At 45.7% G+C, this 16,661-nt stretch overlaps 1 long non-coding RNA gene across 2 annotated transcripts in view; it reads right to left on the reverse strand.

The window, feature by feature from the left end:
• Nucleotides 1–6,100: 6,100 nt before the first annotated feature.
• Nucleotides 6,101–16,661, reverse strand: part of LOC131483664 (uncharacterized) — a 30,801-nt gene continuing 20,240 nt past the window's right edge. The window contains exons 3-4 of one of the 2 annotated variants that reach the window (XR_009247849.1): nt 12,056–12,160; nt 6,101–6,719 (exon numbers count right to left, since the gene is read on the reverse strand). This is a non-coding gene — a long non-coding RNA (uncharacterized LOC131483664). Of the gene's footprint in view, nt 6,720–11,000; nt 12,161–16,661 lie in introns of those variants that run through there. The other variant, XR_009247848.1, reaches the window with a different exon arrangement.

Consider the following 16,661-nt stretch of genomic DNA (forward strand, 5'->3'; position numbering starts at 1 on the left):
TTAAATATTTGACACTCATCAATATACACATGTTGGAATAAAACAATCCTTTAAAAAACGAAACAAAACCTGAGAGCATTGCCATTCTTGTTTATGTTGTGTTACAGACAAGTAGTCTTCATGTGAGACGAGAAAGCCCTCTGATGCATGAGCGATAATCCCTGGGAAAAGCAGGAACTGAAAAGAAGCACACCTTTTGCAAATTGCTTTAGCAAAAATGGCAATGTTGGTTAACATATCAAATGCCATTTCTGAAACGTCAAAAGGAAGGGGAATGTCTTTGCCACAAGCAACTGAGAGAGAACACAGCAGGGCAGAGGGTGTTGGTAAGAAAGACCCACGAGGAAAGCTCTTGAGCCCTCCTGAAGATGGGAGGGCTTAGATGTTGCTGGAAGATTTTAGTACATCACACCCACTCCAAGGGACCGCCCGTCCGTCGAGGGCGGTGGTGCTAGAGGCGGGTATTAAGAGTTCCCTTGGGGTCCTTGAGCCCTGGAGCACAGCAGGACAACCAAACAGGTGTCAGGGACACACATGCAGGGACTCCACATTCCAGGAACCAATTCTTCATCTGTACCTGGCGCGGCCGAAGAAAGGCAGTGGCGTCAGCTTGTTCGCACCACCTGTTAGCGACCAAGTCCAGAGCTCAGCAGAAAAAGATTTAAATGGCACTTTCTGTTACTCATTCCAAACGTGAAAACTGGAAAGTAACCTTCATCTCACAGCATCAAGTAGTGATTTGCCCGTCAAAATACACGGGATAGCACGCTGGAGACAGTGGAATAAATGTGGAATAGGTTATACAAAAATCCAGTCAGTCCTTTGAAAATCATCACAGTCTCCAAACCCAGCAAGCACTCACTGGCGGTTTCTCTCCCTGCCTTGTTTTTAAATATTCAGTTTTGGTCTTCAAAGACATTCAGCTGGAAAACTCCAGTGGGTGGGACAGGTCTGCCCATATGTTTATTTGAATTGGCAATAATGGAAGAGATTTCAAATTGTAAAGCCCAGAACTTACCCAAGGAGATAGCATCTTTTATGAAAGAGGGGACTCGAAGCCGGGAGCCCTGGACTGCACTTAAGTCTATCAGTTACTCACCGTGTGGCCTCGGGCCACATCTATAAACCGTATCCCACGTACAAACTAGAGATGATAAATCTCCCTTTCAGAGCTGTCCTGAGACTTAAATAAGTTCATACCTGGGGAAAATCCATTGTAAACTATGAAGTCTCATGTACATATCATCTGCCTAATGTGGAGATAGTGACTTCCAGCAAGTTCTTCTGTCAGGTATGAAAGGCTATGCCAACAATCCCAGCCTGCTCCTAGGAGAAGATGGGGGAAGGAATCCTATTTAACTGTGACAGGGTTAAGGGAAATCAATGCTGTTAATAAACTACTATTTGCCACTTAATTGGATTATGTCTACCAAAACTCCCAGAGCTAAGATTTTTATGACTAAAATGCTATATAGAATAGAGGTTGCAAATAAAAATGCCTACATGGGCCAAGAAGGCCACGGAAGAAGAAATGCTGGTTGAGAGTAAGAAAAACAGACACAAAAGCAGAATAATGATTAGCAAGAAGCACTTGGCTTCAGCAGGGGGATCTGGAGGGTGTGCTACAGACCTTGGGAAAATGGGGGCAGGCATCCCTTAATGAAAGCAGCGCTGTCTCAGGGAAATTTCAGTCTAATCTTGCTGGATTTCCCTCATTTGGGGGGAGAAGATGGGAATCTAGATATGTTATAAAATCTTCCCATTTTTTAAATGTTGGCTCATATTTTTGCCCCCAAGTACCCCATAGATGAAAATGGGGGCCCAGGAAACACACGTGCCATTGGATCCCTTTGCCAATCGCACCCCCTTCCAAAGAGAGAAGACGAGAGGCAGGAAGTGGAGGGGCTGGAGGTTGAGTAGCTATCGTATTGATGTCAAAATTCACTGGAATTGTTAATTAGCTAATGTGGAATGTGGACACTGTCAAAGAGAGCACTCATAAGAAAGTGAAAGCTAAAGTCATGGCCAGGTCATTTGTGGGAAATGACGGCTGAGATCATCTGGCCTCATGTGAAACTGACCTTTTCTTTCTTTCTTTTTTTTTCCCCCCTGATGCTGAACATTCCTGATGTCAACCCAACATACATGGAGATGAAACCAAAACATCCCCCTCTGGCCAGAGGGCCCTTGATGACAAATAGGGTGCTCATGACGGATGGCCAGGGACAAGGTAGCTCGGTGGCAAACGCTGGTCCCATGTAGACCAGTAGACCCAAGCTGAGCTCAGGAAATGTCACCCTGCCCTTTGAGAGAAATGTGAAGCCAGGAGTTCAAATCGGTCTAGGAGCTTTTACAGCAATATTTTTATGACATCTTAGATAACACACAAAAAGAACAATATGTACAAAAATAAACACCATCATTTAAAAAAAAAAAAAAAAAAAGCAGCGTCCTGAGAACAAAGACTGGTTTTCATCTTGGAAAGAAATTCTCATTAGTTTGTTCACTAGATGAGAATCTTAATTCCTCAAGCCAGTGGCTGCCAAACAAGCTGGGAATCTAGAGCTGAATAATATTACAGAAAAATTGAATTTATCAACCTGTTTTAATTTAAAATTGGACTTAGAACTAGGGTGTGTATGTTGTGTAGGGGGACCAATAACCAATTAGAAACTGTTAGTCTCAACTTTTTATTAGGTACAGTCTTAATGGTATTTTTTGCATCATGATAAAAATATGTATATTTTGATTGGTTCAAAATAATTGATTCAATCAGTAAAGTCACAGGATGCAAAATCGATGTGCAGAAATCTGTTGCATTTCTATACACCAAAAATGAAGCAGCGGAAAGAGAAATTTTTTTAAAATCCGATTTACAAGTGTGTCGAAAATAATAAGGTAGGTAGGAATATACCTCACAAGAGGTAAAAGAGCTGTACTCTGAAAATTATAAAACACTGATGAAAGAAATTGAAGACGACACAAAGAAATGGAAAGATATCCTGTGCTCATGGGTTGGAAGAACAAATATTGTTAAAATGTCTATATGAGCCAAAGCAATCTACAGATTTAAGCCAATCCCTATCAAGATACCAACAGTATTTTTCACAGAGTTAGAATAAACAATCTTAAACCTTGTATGGAACCACAAAGACCTCGAAGCCAAAGCAATCTTCAGGAAGAAAAGCAGGGCTGGAGGCATCACAATTTCAAACTTCAAGTTATTCTACAAAGCAATAGTAATCAAAACGGTATGGTACTGGCACAAAAATAGACACAGAGACAAATAGAACAGAATAGAAAACACAGAAAGAAACCCACAATTATATGGTCAATTGATCTTTGACAAAACAAGAAAGAATATCCAATGGGAAAAAGACAGTATCTTCATCAAACAGTGTTGGGAAAACTGGACAGCCACATGCAAAAGAATGATGGTGGACCACTTTCTTACACCATACACAAAAACAAATTCAAAATGGATGAAAGACCTAAATGTGAGATCTGAAAACATAAAAATGCTAGAAGACAGCACAGGCAGTAACCTCTCTGGCATCAGCCACAGTAGCTTCTTTCCAGATATGTCTCCTGTAGTAAGGGAAACAAAAGCAAAAATGAACTATTGGTTCTTCATCAAAATGAAAAGCTTCTGCACAGTGAAGGAAACAAAACTGAAAGGCAACTTACAGAATGGGAGAAGATATTTTCAAATGACATATCCAGTAAAGGGTTAGTATCCAAGATACATAAAGAACTTATACAATTCAACCACAAAAAGAATCCAATTAAAAATTGGGTAGAAGACACGAACACATTTCTCCAAAGAAGATGTACGCATGGCCAACAAGCACATGAAAAGACACTCAGCATCACTTATTATCAGGGAAATGCAAATTAAAACTACAATGAGTTATCACCTCACACCTGTCAGAATGGCTAAAATCAACCATAGAGAAATAACAGGTGTTGGTGAGGATGTGGAGAAAAAAAGAACCCCCTTGAACTTCTGGTAGAATGTAAATTGATGCAGTCACTGTGAAAAACAGTATGGAGGTTCCTCAAAAAGTTAAAAATAGAACTACCCTATGATCCAGAAATCACACTACTGGGTATTTACCCAAAGAATATGAAAACACGAATTCAGAATGATAAATGTACTCCTATTTATTTGCAACATTATTTACAATAACTGAAATATGGAAAGAGCCCAAGCATCCATCGTTTGATGAATGGATAAAGAAGATATGGTGTATATATATACAACAGAATGTTACTAAGCCATATCAAAGAATGAAATCTTGTCATTTTGTACACCCGAAACTAATATTACACTGTATGTTAACTAGCAGAAATTGAAATAAAAACTGAAAGTAAAAATTAAAAAAAAAGCTGGGGCACCTGGGTGGCTCAGTCAGTTAAGCGTCCGGCTTCGGCTCAGGTCATGATCTCACGGTTTGTGGGTTCGAGCCCCGCATCGGGCTCTGTGCTGATGGCTCAGAGCCTGGAGCCTGCTTCGTATTCTGTTTCTCCCTCTCTCTCTCTCTGCCCTTCTCCCGCTCACCCCACTGTCTCTGTCTCTTAAAAATAAACATTAAAACTTTTTTAAAAATAAATAAAAACAAAAAACTAAACTAATTCGACTGACCCTACCACTACCACTAAACCAGCAATTTTCTTGCATAGCTTCAGCGAGATCAGCTATGGACACGACAATGAAGAGGAAATTTGCATTAGTATTCCTCGTATCAAAAGAAATGCAGCATTTTAGACTGCAGACACACATGTACAGTCTATGTCTACTTTTCCACCCATAGTCCCTGGATTCCATTCCTTCGTCCACCCTAAACCCTCCGACCCCAACGCTGCTTGGTTCATCAATGTCGTCGTGCGCAGTGAGAGCATCTTAGTACCTCTGATCTCACAGCAGAGTGACTGTGCCATGAGATAAGTGCCCTGGAAAATAGCTCCCTATCTTGCCGCTCCAATTTGCTCACGTACTTAAGTCACACATATTTACAGAGCGGTCGACGTGCCAAGCACGACGATAAACACAGAGCCTGCAAAGCAGGCCACCCGTGACCTTGCCCACAGGGACCCATATCCTGCCTGCCTCTCTGACTGTCTAGAAGCAGCTGCCTATTTTGTTAATTCCTTGAGGACTGAATAAAACCACAGCTGGATCCTTACTGACTAGCAGATGAATATTGTCATTCGTTTGTTGAATGAATGAATCAGTGGCACCGGGAACAGAGCTAGGGGCGCTGGAAATCTTTCCAAGAGTTTGAGGAGACAGGTATGTGTCTGGTGATGTCTCGGGCTTTGGAAGTTCATCCACGCCGATCCCAGAAGCTCCGTGACAATAACTGACCCCAGACACGGATATGCGGGCCCCAGTTTTGCCAGAAAATTCTCCGTCCTGGGAAGGATGTTTTAATCTATTACTTCACCTGCCTGCCTTGAGTTCGCAAAAGTCTCCGAAAATGTCTGGAAATTTGAGACGATGGATAAAACAAAATGGGAAACAGGGCAAACCCCTCTGACGATATGACAAATATCTAGTCGTTAGGGCTACCCAAAGAATAAGGTAAAGTGTTTCACCGCCTGTCTGGCTCATCCAGGTAGGGGTGAGGATGGGCATGCCCCCACAATAAGGGAAGGTGTCCTGGAATTTAGTGATAAGCAGAAGAGTTGCTGAGTCCCCTCTGGCCCCATATAGTTCATTGTACATTAACTAGTACAAGTGAGTCATTTCATTTCCCTAATTATGTAGTTCGAGGAGGAACTTTACTCCGATTCCTCCTCGCCTGTTGCTGGACTTTGTTATTAAAGTGAGATTAGGGGCGCCTGGGTGGCGCAGTCGGTTAAGCGTCCGACTTCAGCCAGGTCACGATCTCGCGGTCCGTGAGTTCGAGCCCCGCGTCAGGCTCTGGGCTGATGGCTCGGAGCCTGGAGCCTGTTTCCGATTCTGTGTCTCCCTCTCTCTCTGCCCCTCCCCCGTTCATGCTCTGTCTCTCTCTGTCCCAAAAATAAATAAAAAACGTTGAAAAAAAAAATTTTTTTTTAAAATAAATAAAAAAAAAATAAAAAAAAAAAATAAAGTGAGATTAGGCTGCTTACATTTTTTGTCACACTGCTCTCTATGTCCCATCCCCAACGCATGCACGGTTCATTGCAGCTTGGAGTTCCCTGTGACGTCAGTAATAACTGACCTATTTATCTGTGCCCTGGGCTGTTCATCTGAAAGTGGAGGCTTAAAGAGAGGACCAGAAATCATGACACAGTAATGGGAAAAACCCACCCCCACACACACACACACACACGCACACACACACACACTCTCGGGGGCCTGGGGGAGGGGAAATCCTGTGTGAGCCATGCTACAGGGAGAAATCCCTTGGAAAGTTAGAAAATGCCTTCTTCAGAGCCAGATCGCTATCTGGGTGAGTCTTCAGCAAACGTTTTGCTGACTGGGTCCTGCAGTGAAAAACCTCCCCGGGAGGTCCCTTAAGATTACAGGGTCTGCTCCACCCACCAGTTAACCCAAACATCACCCCATTACCCATTCAGACCCCGGGGTCAAATTCTTTCTCTGGGTCTCTGGAAGTTCCTCACTTTCAAAGCAATTACAAAAGTGACCGCGCTGGCACCTGAGGGCAGGCAGATCCAGGCAGCAGCTGTCCTGAGCAGTAAGAGAAAGGAATCTCGGGTCACTGAAATCTCTGAAAGACGAAAGCACCCATAATTTTTGGAAAATGCCACCGCAGAGGTGCATAAAGATACATACGACAGAAAACAATCAGCGCGTATTTCAAGGAAAAAAAAAAAAAAGGGTCCAAGACCGTTTTCTGCAAAGAGTTGATGTCTAAGAGGACGCAGACCACTGGGCTTCCTGGCCCAGTACAAGCTGTCAAATGATAGTTAGCACAGGGTCCTGTGGCAGGTTGGGGGTTTGGTGGGGCCTCCGGGAACCCAGCCAGCTTCTCCTGCACAGGGGCGGGTAAATCAGAAAGGCTTCCTCCTCTACGAGGAAAAGTATGCTCCAGGAGAAGACTGGGAGGCAGCCACAGGGCGAAAATCAGGCTCTGCCCCTGGTTGGGGGTGACCGTCCCCAGCGGCCCTCCTGAGCCTGAAAAGGACTCAGTCCCTGCGGGCGGCTGGAACACCCTGACTCAGGCGAGCAGGGGCCTGGCAGGCTGCAAGGAGAGGAGGAAAGAAGGGGGTGATAAGCGCAGGGTGCACAGTCTCAGCGTGCCCTCCGGGTTCCCGTCCTGAGGGCCCAGCTCGTGGTGAGGTGTGCCTGAGCTGCTCGGGGACCCGGCCTGTGGCTCTGGGTCTGTGTGGGGGCCGCTGTGGGGATTGTAGGATTCGAAAAGGTGGTGTGCAATGATTATGTCCATAAAGAGAACTTCACAAGGCGAAGCGAGGAGCACAAGACATCTTTCTTCAGAAGCGCCCCACAAACTACAGGCACGAAGGGTCGGTCTCTGTTTTCCAAGACAAGCGGTCTCAAGGTTCTTCGCCAGAAGGCCTGCACTGCGTGACCTATGTGCTGCGTGCCGATGGTAGAAAAGGGAGGGCGTTTGCTTGTGGGTTTTGTCCTTCGTCAACTCACCCTGTACCTCTGTCCGTCTGCGGTTACCCCTCTTTAAGTAGAACTCCTCAACGGCCCCCGACCTCCCTGGGCCTCCGCTCCAAGCTCCCACCTGCCGCACCCCCACCGGCCACCATCAAGCACGTCCCAGGCCCTGGCGAACCACCAGGTAGGACGCTGCTGTTAGCTTCCTTAGGCGCTCCCTTGCCGCACTTTCTGTTTCTGGCTCCTTCCTTCTCCGCTCCTTCCAGGACCCAATTATTTGGAATTTCCCCACGTCACAACACTCTCTGATCTTTATCTGATTTGGAGGCATATTGGAACCACATTTCAAAATTTCACCCATTTTTGTTGAAAAATATCAGGGATTTCTTTGCAAGACCATCATCTTACAAAATCAAACCCGGGGCGCCTGGGTGGCTGTCGGTTAAGCGGCCGACTTGGGCTCAGGTCACGATCTCTCGGTTCATGAGTTTGAGCCCCGCGTCGGGCTCTGTGCTGACAGATCGGAGCCTGGAGCCTGTTTCAGATTCTGTGTCACCCTCTCTCTCTGACCCTCCCCTGTTCATGCTCTGTCTCTCCCTGTCTCAAAATAAATAAAATGTTAAAAAAAAAATTCAAAATCAAACCCTTCCCAGGGGGCTTCTGACTGGCTCAGTAGGTTGAGTCCAACTCTTGATTTTAGCTCAGGTCATGATCTCACGGGTTCATGAGTTCAAGCCGCCCGTTGGGCTCAGCACTGACAGTGCTTGGGATTCTCTCTCCCTCTCTCTCTCTCTCTGCCCCTACCCTACTCTCACTTGTGTTCTGTCTCTCAAAACAAATAAGTCAACTTAAAATAAAATCAAATACTTACTGCGAATTGAAGAAAATCCATCTAAAACCATCTCACGCATCCTCAAATTTCAACCCCTTGTCAATTTTTCTAACCCACAGACCAAGGTGACACCCCTCAGTCAAAACAGTGTTAATAAACTGCCATTCATGTGAAAAGAACAGTCTATTTCTTATTCAACATCAGGGACATCTAATACACCATCAGTCACTGTATCAGAAGGCAGCCGCGGGATTCAAAGTGTGCACAGTGACTGGTGCTCAGGATTTTTATTCAGGGAGGACGAAGCCGTGTGTCTGCTGACTTTGCGCCCCAGGAAAATGTTCACAACATCCGCCTCGCGTCTCAGCTCCGCTCTGCCGGCCCTGGGCTGGGTGATGCCGAGCCCGCCTGGCTGGAGGGGCGCCAGCTGGAGCCTGGGCTTGGGGAAGACAGAGTCCCCGCCCCCCACCCTTCCTGTGTGCGGCCCCTGGCCTTTTGTGCCTCCTGCCTCTACTGCTGTGACACTAGCCATGCTGGTCCTCTGGGCCAGCGGGGAGCCTTCCCTCCAGCAGCCGCTGGCCCCAAAGTGGTCTTCCAGCACCGAGAACCACCCTTACCGCCTCCCCTCTGCGTGACACCAGCTGCGGTCCCACACTTGCCCTCGCAGAGACCCGGGTCCCGGCTCCGGGAGCCCCTTGCTCCGGGCTCTTTGCTCCTTCCCTCGGCCCCGGGAATGGGACCTTAGTTCTCCTTTTTCCTCTCAATTGTCCCGGTAGCTGCCTTCCCTGTAGTTCCCAGCTCTTCGTGGTAAATGCTTGTCTCCAAATAACTGGAATGCTCTCTGCCTCCAAGTGGACCCTTCAGAGTGACCTTGAGAACTATTTTTCCCGTTCAGAGAAGCCATGGTTGGAGAAGCGGGCCCCAGGCTTCTTGCACAGTTTTCTCTCACGATTGTCCTTGATCAACAGCTTTGCAAAGTACGGTGCCAAAGCCCTGACCCACCGCTGAAGTCCACAGCAGAATGTTCGGAACTGGCCGATCGAGTTCCCGTGGAGAGGGGGGCTGGACCCCCTGCCCCACCGCCGCCCGGCTTCACCCCCCACCCAGTGCAGGGTTCACAGCCGAGCCCTTCCAGGAATGGCCCTGCTCGGGGAGCCAATAGGCCCCAGATTATAGCCGGCCCCCGAGGGCGGCCCGGATCCAGTGTCTGGCCCGTGCCGGCCACAACGTTGTGCCCCCTAAGTTTGTCTGGGAACAGCTCCTAGGCAGCAGCCCAGGGGATCGGCTGAGCCCTCTGCAGGAACCGCATTGTGGTTCTCCTCCCCGCTGCCCGCCTGCCTCACTCACCCCTGCTTGGTGCAGCTCGTGTTGTTCACAAGCCTCTGTCGCCTCGTCAGCTTCCCTTGGCGTCCAAACCGCACGGGACTAGTGTCCCCACAGCTTGGCACTTGTCGGCCTCACGACCTCAAGGAGACTGGTGACGTTAGACAAAAGCTGACACCAAACTCACACACTGCTGCTTAGAGAGCAGTTCCCTCTCCAGGAGGAAGGGAATGAGCGGGGCCCTCAAAACCAAGAAAGAGGGGCGCCTGGGTGGCTCAGGCCAGTAAGTGTCTGACTTCGGCCCAAGTCGTGATCTCACAGTTTGTGGGTTCGAGCCTCACATCGGGCTCTGTGCCGACAGCTCAGGGCCCGGAACCCGCTTTGGATTCTGTGTCTCCCTTTCTCTCTCTAAAAATAAACAAACATTAAAAAAAAAAAAATTGTTTTAAGTATTAAAATAAAATAAAATAAAATAAAATAAAATAAAAGTTCTCAGACAGAAGAGCAAACAAAAGCCACGGAGAGCATGCAGACTCCACGTACGAGATAGCAGGACCACAGACGGGGAGGTGTGGGTGGGGACACCGAGGGGCCACGGACCGGAAGGTGTGTCCTGAGAAGGAGCATTGGACAGAAGCGCTCTCGTGTGATTCTAGATTTACAAGATGCCTGCACAAGAAACACACCTACGGACTGGCGCTAGGGACTGAATGTTTGTCTCTCCCCAAAATTCGTTTGGTGAAGCCCTAACCTGCGATATTTGGGATATTTGGAGATTGGGTCTTTACGGAAGCCAAGTTCAATGAGGTTATATGAGCAGGGCCCTGTTCCGATAAGATTAGTGGCCTCGTGGGGCGCCTGGGTGGCGCAGTCGGTTAAGCGTCCGACTTCAGCCAGGTCACGATCTCGCGGTCCGTGAGTTCGAGCCCCGCGTCAAGCTCTGGGCTGATGGCTCGGAGCCTGGAGCCTGTTTCCGATTCTGTGTCTCCCTCTCTCTCTGCCCCTCCCCGGTTCATGCTCTGTCTCTCTCTGTCCCAAAAATAAATAAAAAACGTTGAAAAAAAAAAAATTTTTAAAAAGATTAGTGGCCTCGTACGAAGAGGAAAGTAGACACGTGTTCATGCCAGCCCTTCTCAAGCACTTGCGGAAGAAAAGTCACATGAGGACACAGAAGACGCCATCCGTGAAGCAAGACGCAGGTCCTCACCAGACAGCGAATTAGCCCGTGCCCTGATCTCGGACTCCAGCCTCCAGGACTATGCGTCTGTGGTGTTTATGGTGGTCAACTGGGCTAAAACCGTTGGGTAATGAGTTATTACTGTAATTCTGCTGATATAGTTAATCCCCGAGTTTAAGAATTATTGAATATCCAAGCCATCTGGACTTTATCTTAAAACTCTTGACCTTTACAACCTTTCTGAACGAATAGTACCTGCCTGACTGATTACTAGGTTCTTTCTAGAATTTGAGATCCTCACATGACTTAGAAGCTTCAGGCTGGCTAAATGTTTGCCAACATTACAGGATCAAACCGTAATAAGTTTAGAATCAGCTTTGGCAAAATAGGAAGCAAGTCATAAAACTGTTGTATATGACTAATGGCCTTTAAAAAAATTTTTTTAACATTTATTCATTTATGAGAGACAGAGAGAGACAGAACATGAGCAGCGGAAGGGCAGAGAGAGAGACACACACACACACAGAATACGAAGCAGGCTCCGGGCTCTGAGCTGTCAGCACAGAGCCAGACGCGGGGCTCGAACTCATGAGCCGTGAGATCATGACCTGCGCTGAAGTATGATTCATGGTCTTAATGGCAGTTATAGGAGACATGATTCACTTTCCACTAATCACTAACATGTATTGATTACTGTGCATAAGGCACTGCTCGAATCACTGTGTATGCTGTAATGCTCATTCCTACAATAGCCTTTTGGAATAGGTACTATTACATCCTGATTGCAAAGATCAGTAAATAACTGAGGCACAGAGAAGCTAGGGAATTTTCTCCAAGTCAGACATGAAGGGTGGAGCCCAGATTTGAACCCAGGTACCTGACAGCTGAGTTAGTGTCCATAATCATTTTCCTGGATGCCTTCAGCTGTTATTCCTTCCAATGAGGTTCCCCAGGTTCTTCCACTGCTGCTGTGCATTTTTAACAAAGCTGGTGTCTATCATGATGTGTCTTTATGCAGGGAAAATACTGTGAGCATCACCGTCATAAATAAACTATGGAAAAGCCCCTCAAAATAATGGAGAATTTCCTGTACACACCCCTTCGCGATTACCCAGAACGACCCTAAGAGAATGACTTAATGGCCCACCGTAAGTGAAAACCATCCATCCGATGGAATGCTTGACTCTGGTGCTTTAGAATGGTAGGTTGACTTCACCTCCAACAGTTTGTTCAGTTTTCCTCCCTCTTCGTTCTGCGAAAACAGTACTTTAATGTTAGTGCTTTATAGCAGAAGCAGTCATACAGCTGGGTAAGATTAATTTTTAATCAATACACTTAGAGGAAAAGCTTATATGCCTTTCTCATCGAAGTATATACATTCGTTCGTACGTGTGTGTGTTACGAGCATAGGTTTTTTTTTCTCCATTGAGATACGCTACTCTTTTATTTGAACAAGTTTCTTTATAAATCAAGATTTTCCATAGGACAGTCTCTCTGATCAGACAACCCTAAGAAATCTGTTTGAGTTGGATGTTCAAATTATAGTAATGGTAGACTTTCAGAGAATTTTTGCATTATTTCCTTCCACTGTCTTGTGTCAAGTTTTCCACAACTATCTGAAATGATTATCTCTGAAAGGGTCCTCCTTCATAGAAAAAAATTATATATACATGTATACATTCATATCTTAACATATGCACAGAGTTGGGGACAGTGTGGGCTGCCACAATCCTGCTTGTTACAAACAATGAGATGAGGTTATAAATAGTGAGATAAGAGTCAGGGATAACGGGGGCACCTGGGTGGCTCAGTCGGTTGAGTGTCTGACTTCGGCTTAGGTCAGGATCTCATGGGTTCGTGAGTTCGAGCCCCGCGACGGGCTCTGTGCTGACAGCTCAGAGCCTGGAGCCTGCTTCGGATTCTGTGTCTCCCTCTCTCTGCCCCTCCCTTGCTTGCACTTGGTCTCTCTCTATCTCTCTCAAAAATAAATAAACATTACAAAAAAATTAAAAAAAAAAGTCAGGGATAATGGCAATAATTAATACTTATTGAACATTTGATATGTGCCAGGTAGTAAGTGTTTAATTTCCATGAGCCCTCTGCCCCTCACTGTGTGAGTATGATACTGTTTTCATCCACAGTTTTTATATGTTTATGTGAGTTTTTCATTGACAGTTGGGAGTATTTTCCAGGGCAAGCCAGGCACTGTGAGGAAACGGGCTGCCTTCTTTTCCGAAGGGAATTGGTTTTGTTACAATTGTATTGTTATTTTTGAGAAGGGCAAATGGATTCGTCATGATTTATTATGAGGTCAATGCCAGTTGAGTGAATATATTTGGCATATGAATAAAAATGAAAATAATTCTGTTTGCATCTATTTATTAGAAACCACAACCCCCTGCTTCTTAGAAGCGTATACGGTCCTCGACAATGAGATCATAAGCAAAGAAAACACAAGTGATAAAATCCCCTAGAAAGCCCTGGTGGGTGTTTTTTAGACCTTTCAGATACAATTTCCTTTAAAAATATAATCTCAGAGAAGACCGAAATGCCACGAAAAGGTTCATTTTCAAGAAACATTGCTATTAACATACAACAAGTAAAACGCCAACAGGGTTCTGAAGGACAAGAGAACAGAAACCGAACACAACACTATCCAAGAAAACTTAGCTTGTTGTACCGCCAGCATAACAAAAAGCAATGAGAAGGCACTTTCTCAGAGAATTCTGAAACATTAAGCATATCGTAATTGTTGATGATTGCATAAGACAGCCAGCTTCTAAACTCATTCATAAATAAATCCCTGAATTCCTAATCAGGGTATTAAACTATTTGTGATAATCATTTCTGATAGATGTCGTACATTTTCCTTAATACAACTGAGTCATCTGGATCCTTAGGCTCATGGAAGATTCAAATCAGCTGAACAGAATTTGGCAGGTGACAAACGGTTTTGATGCAATTTTGCATCTTCCCTGGTTCGTTCCACTTCTAAAGGAAGGAAATGTGCCACATTCGATCACTGGAAAGGACCCAGAAGATTCCAGGCAGCCCGGTCCCTCAGTCTTACAATGAAGCCAAGTTCAATGAGAATGGATGGCTTAGATCCTGTCCTAGGAAAAGAACCCCAAATGTGCCCCAGCCAAAGTAGCTTGAGGGCCCAGTGTTATGGGAACTGGCCCCTAACTGGGATCCTAACAAATCTGAGAAAATCTCTGCTGCGGGGAGTTTAGATCCTTCTCGTTCAAGTCCCCTGGACCAGCAGGCTGTGTGTTACCTGAGAGCTTGTCAGCCCCACAGAAGACCCACCCAGATGTGCTGAACAAAAATCTGCATCTCAGCAAGGTCCCCAGGTGACTGCTGTGCCAGCAGGCTGAGGGACCCTAGGGTGGGGGGACGGAGGTCAGGAAGGACCCCTTCTCTGGGACATTCCGTACTACGAGTCTGCTGCTCATCGAGGAGACCCTCCCACACCGACAACGAGGCAGCTCCGCAGAGTCTGAAAGTTCACCTCCTCTGAGCTCAAGACCCCAAGCTGTGTGCTGCAGGGAGGCTGGGGACAACGGCAGTGGGGACAAAGCTGAGGGAGCCGCATGGCCAGTGCTCTGTCCACCTGCACCTCTCCGTGTGGCCCTACAGAGGAATCAGGCTGTCTCTGACCCCCAACTTCAAATTAGCAAAAAAAAAAAAAAAAAAGGGGGGAAATCGGTCCCGGATGACAAGGCTAGCACTTAGCAAGTTACTATGCTGTTTCTTTACAGTGTCTCTAATATCCCCACCAGGCTGCAGGGTGGGTGGGTGGTATTTTAGAGGTGAGGAAGGCAGGGCTCGGAGAAGCCTGGGAACAGGGACCACGGGCCACACAGCCCAGGAGACACAGAGACACCCGAGCTGAGTGAGATGCCCGGGCCTGGCCCCCAGGGCCGCATTCCGACCTCACCTCTGGTTCCTCATGGACTCCAGAAAGCAAAACAAACTATTTCCCATTTGCAAATCATGACCTGCCCTTGCATATCAATTCCTTCTCCGGCTAACACCGGGAAGGGAAAGTCCTTTAAAGACCTTCTTAAAGGAAGGGGTGCTCAGAGGGAGAGTGAGAGGCGGGCCTGGTTAAATGGGACTGGGGCAAGCAAGGAGACCCAGGCTTGCACCGAGGAGCAGGCCTCCTCCAAACACCTGACAGGAAATGGCAGTGCTGGGGGACTGTGGGAGGGCGCCTCTGGCTCCTGTTAAATAAAAGCAACATCCCCACCCTGGCCTTGTCTGTCCCACACGTTGGCAGTCTCCCTCGGTGCTCCCTAAACCCGCCTGTGGGGTGCTGGGGCTGAGACACAGTCCCATTGCAGAACGAGTCGATTTGCTCCCCAGAGAAGAAACGAAGGGTAAGACTAAGCAAATTTAAAGACAAAAGCACAAAAACACTAATTTCTCTCCCTCTCTCTTTTTTTTTCAATCGGAGAGAAAGGAAGTAATAAAATTCCCTTGAAGTCTATTTCACAGCGGCTCCTCCGGGGCCACAAAATAAAAGGCAAAACGCGCAGAAATTACTTAAAATGCAAAAATGGCAAAGGGAAATGTTGCTGTGGGTAGGTTATCAATGACTTTAGAGATTTGGGGAAGCTAAATCGTCCAGGCCAACTGAAAAACTGTCACTTTAATCCAAAGATGGTAAACGTCTCCCTGTGCGCTGCTGTGGTATCAGAACAGCCGCTTATTAAATTATGGTGTTTTATAACTAGTGAATAAAATTGGTATCATGTTTACTGTGCAAAATCCCCACGATTTTTCAAATGGATGTGCATTTTAATATGAAATTGAAATTTAATATCGAAAGCACCAAGCAATAAACCCAGCCCACCTAGTTCCAAACCCTGCTTAAATTATTTTTTGAATTTTGTATCTAATAACATAGTACAATAACACTGAAACAAGATTAACACTGCGATACTATTTGTTTAGGAAACCAAGAGTGTTGCTATGGAAACAGACATTCTGCATAACTATGGAAACAGTGACAGTGTTGTAAATAAAGATACCGAAAGGGGAACCATGTAAACTTAACATATGAATTCTAAGAAGAATAGAGTGAGGAGGTGGAGGGAGGAGGAATTCTATTTATTATTATTATTATTATTATTATTTTTGGTAAAACAAGCACAGTTATATATTTTCTGTCTCCTGGTAAGACTTCTACACTCTTTTCAAAACCTTCACCATGTTTTCTAGAATCTTCTGGTAGCTTCTCTTTTTCCATTAACTGTCCAGATGATAATCTTTTTTTAAAATTTTTTTTGTAACCTATTTATACTTACTGATAACATTCATTGAAAACTGTTTTTGATTTTTGACTCAACTTTACTCTGATAGCATTTCAGAAGCCGAATTCCTTTTCTTAAAAATGTTAAAATGGGGAAAAAATGCAGAAAGGGTATGTTTAACTTATTACATTTTGAGGTCTGAAAAGAATACTTTTTAAAGCCCTGTACATAATATTTAACCCACAAAAAAATTTTTTAATTAATAGAAAATTAGGTTTTTTTAAATGAGAGGACCTTTTGAAACCATAATTGGAAGACACTCCTCCTCCATTTGTGACGGATTCCCTGCTACCTCGCGTCCTAATGGAAGCTAATGACCACGTCTTACCTCTGCAATTCCCCTGACATTGATTAGACTGCCAGGCCCCAGGAAATACTCCACCACAGTGGCATGAGTGGGTCCCTCAAGTTATAAAAAGACCAGCACGTCTCACA

The sequence above is a fragment of the Neofelis nebulosa genome, chromosome 8, assembly GCF_028018385.1.
Source record: "Neofelis nebulosa isolate mNeoNeb1 chromosome 8, mNeoNeb1.pri, whole genome shotgun sequence".
NCBI classification, from domain to species: Eukaryota; Metazoa; Chordata; class Mammalia; order Carnivora; family Felidae; genus Neofelis; species Neofelis nebulosa.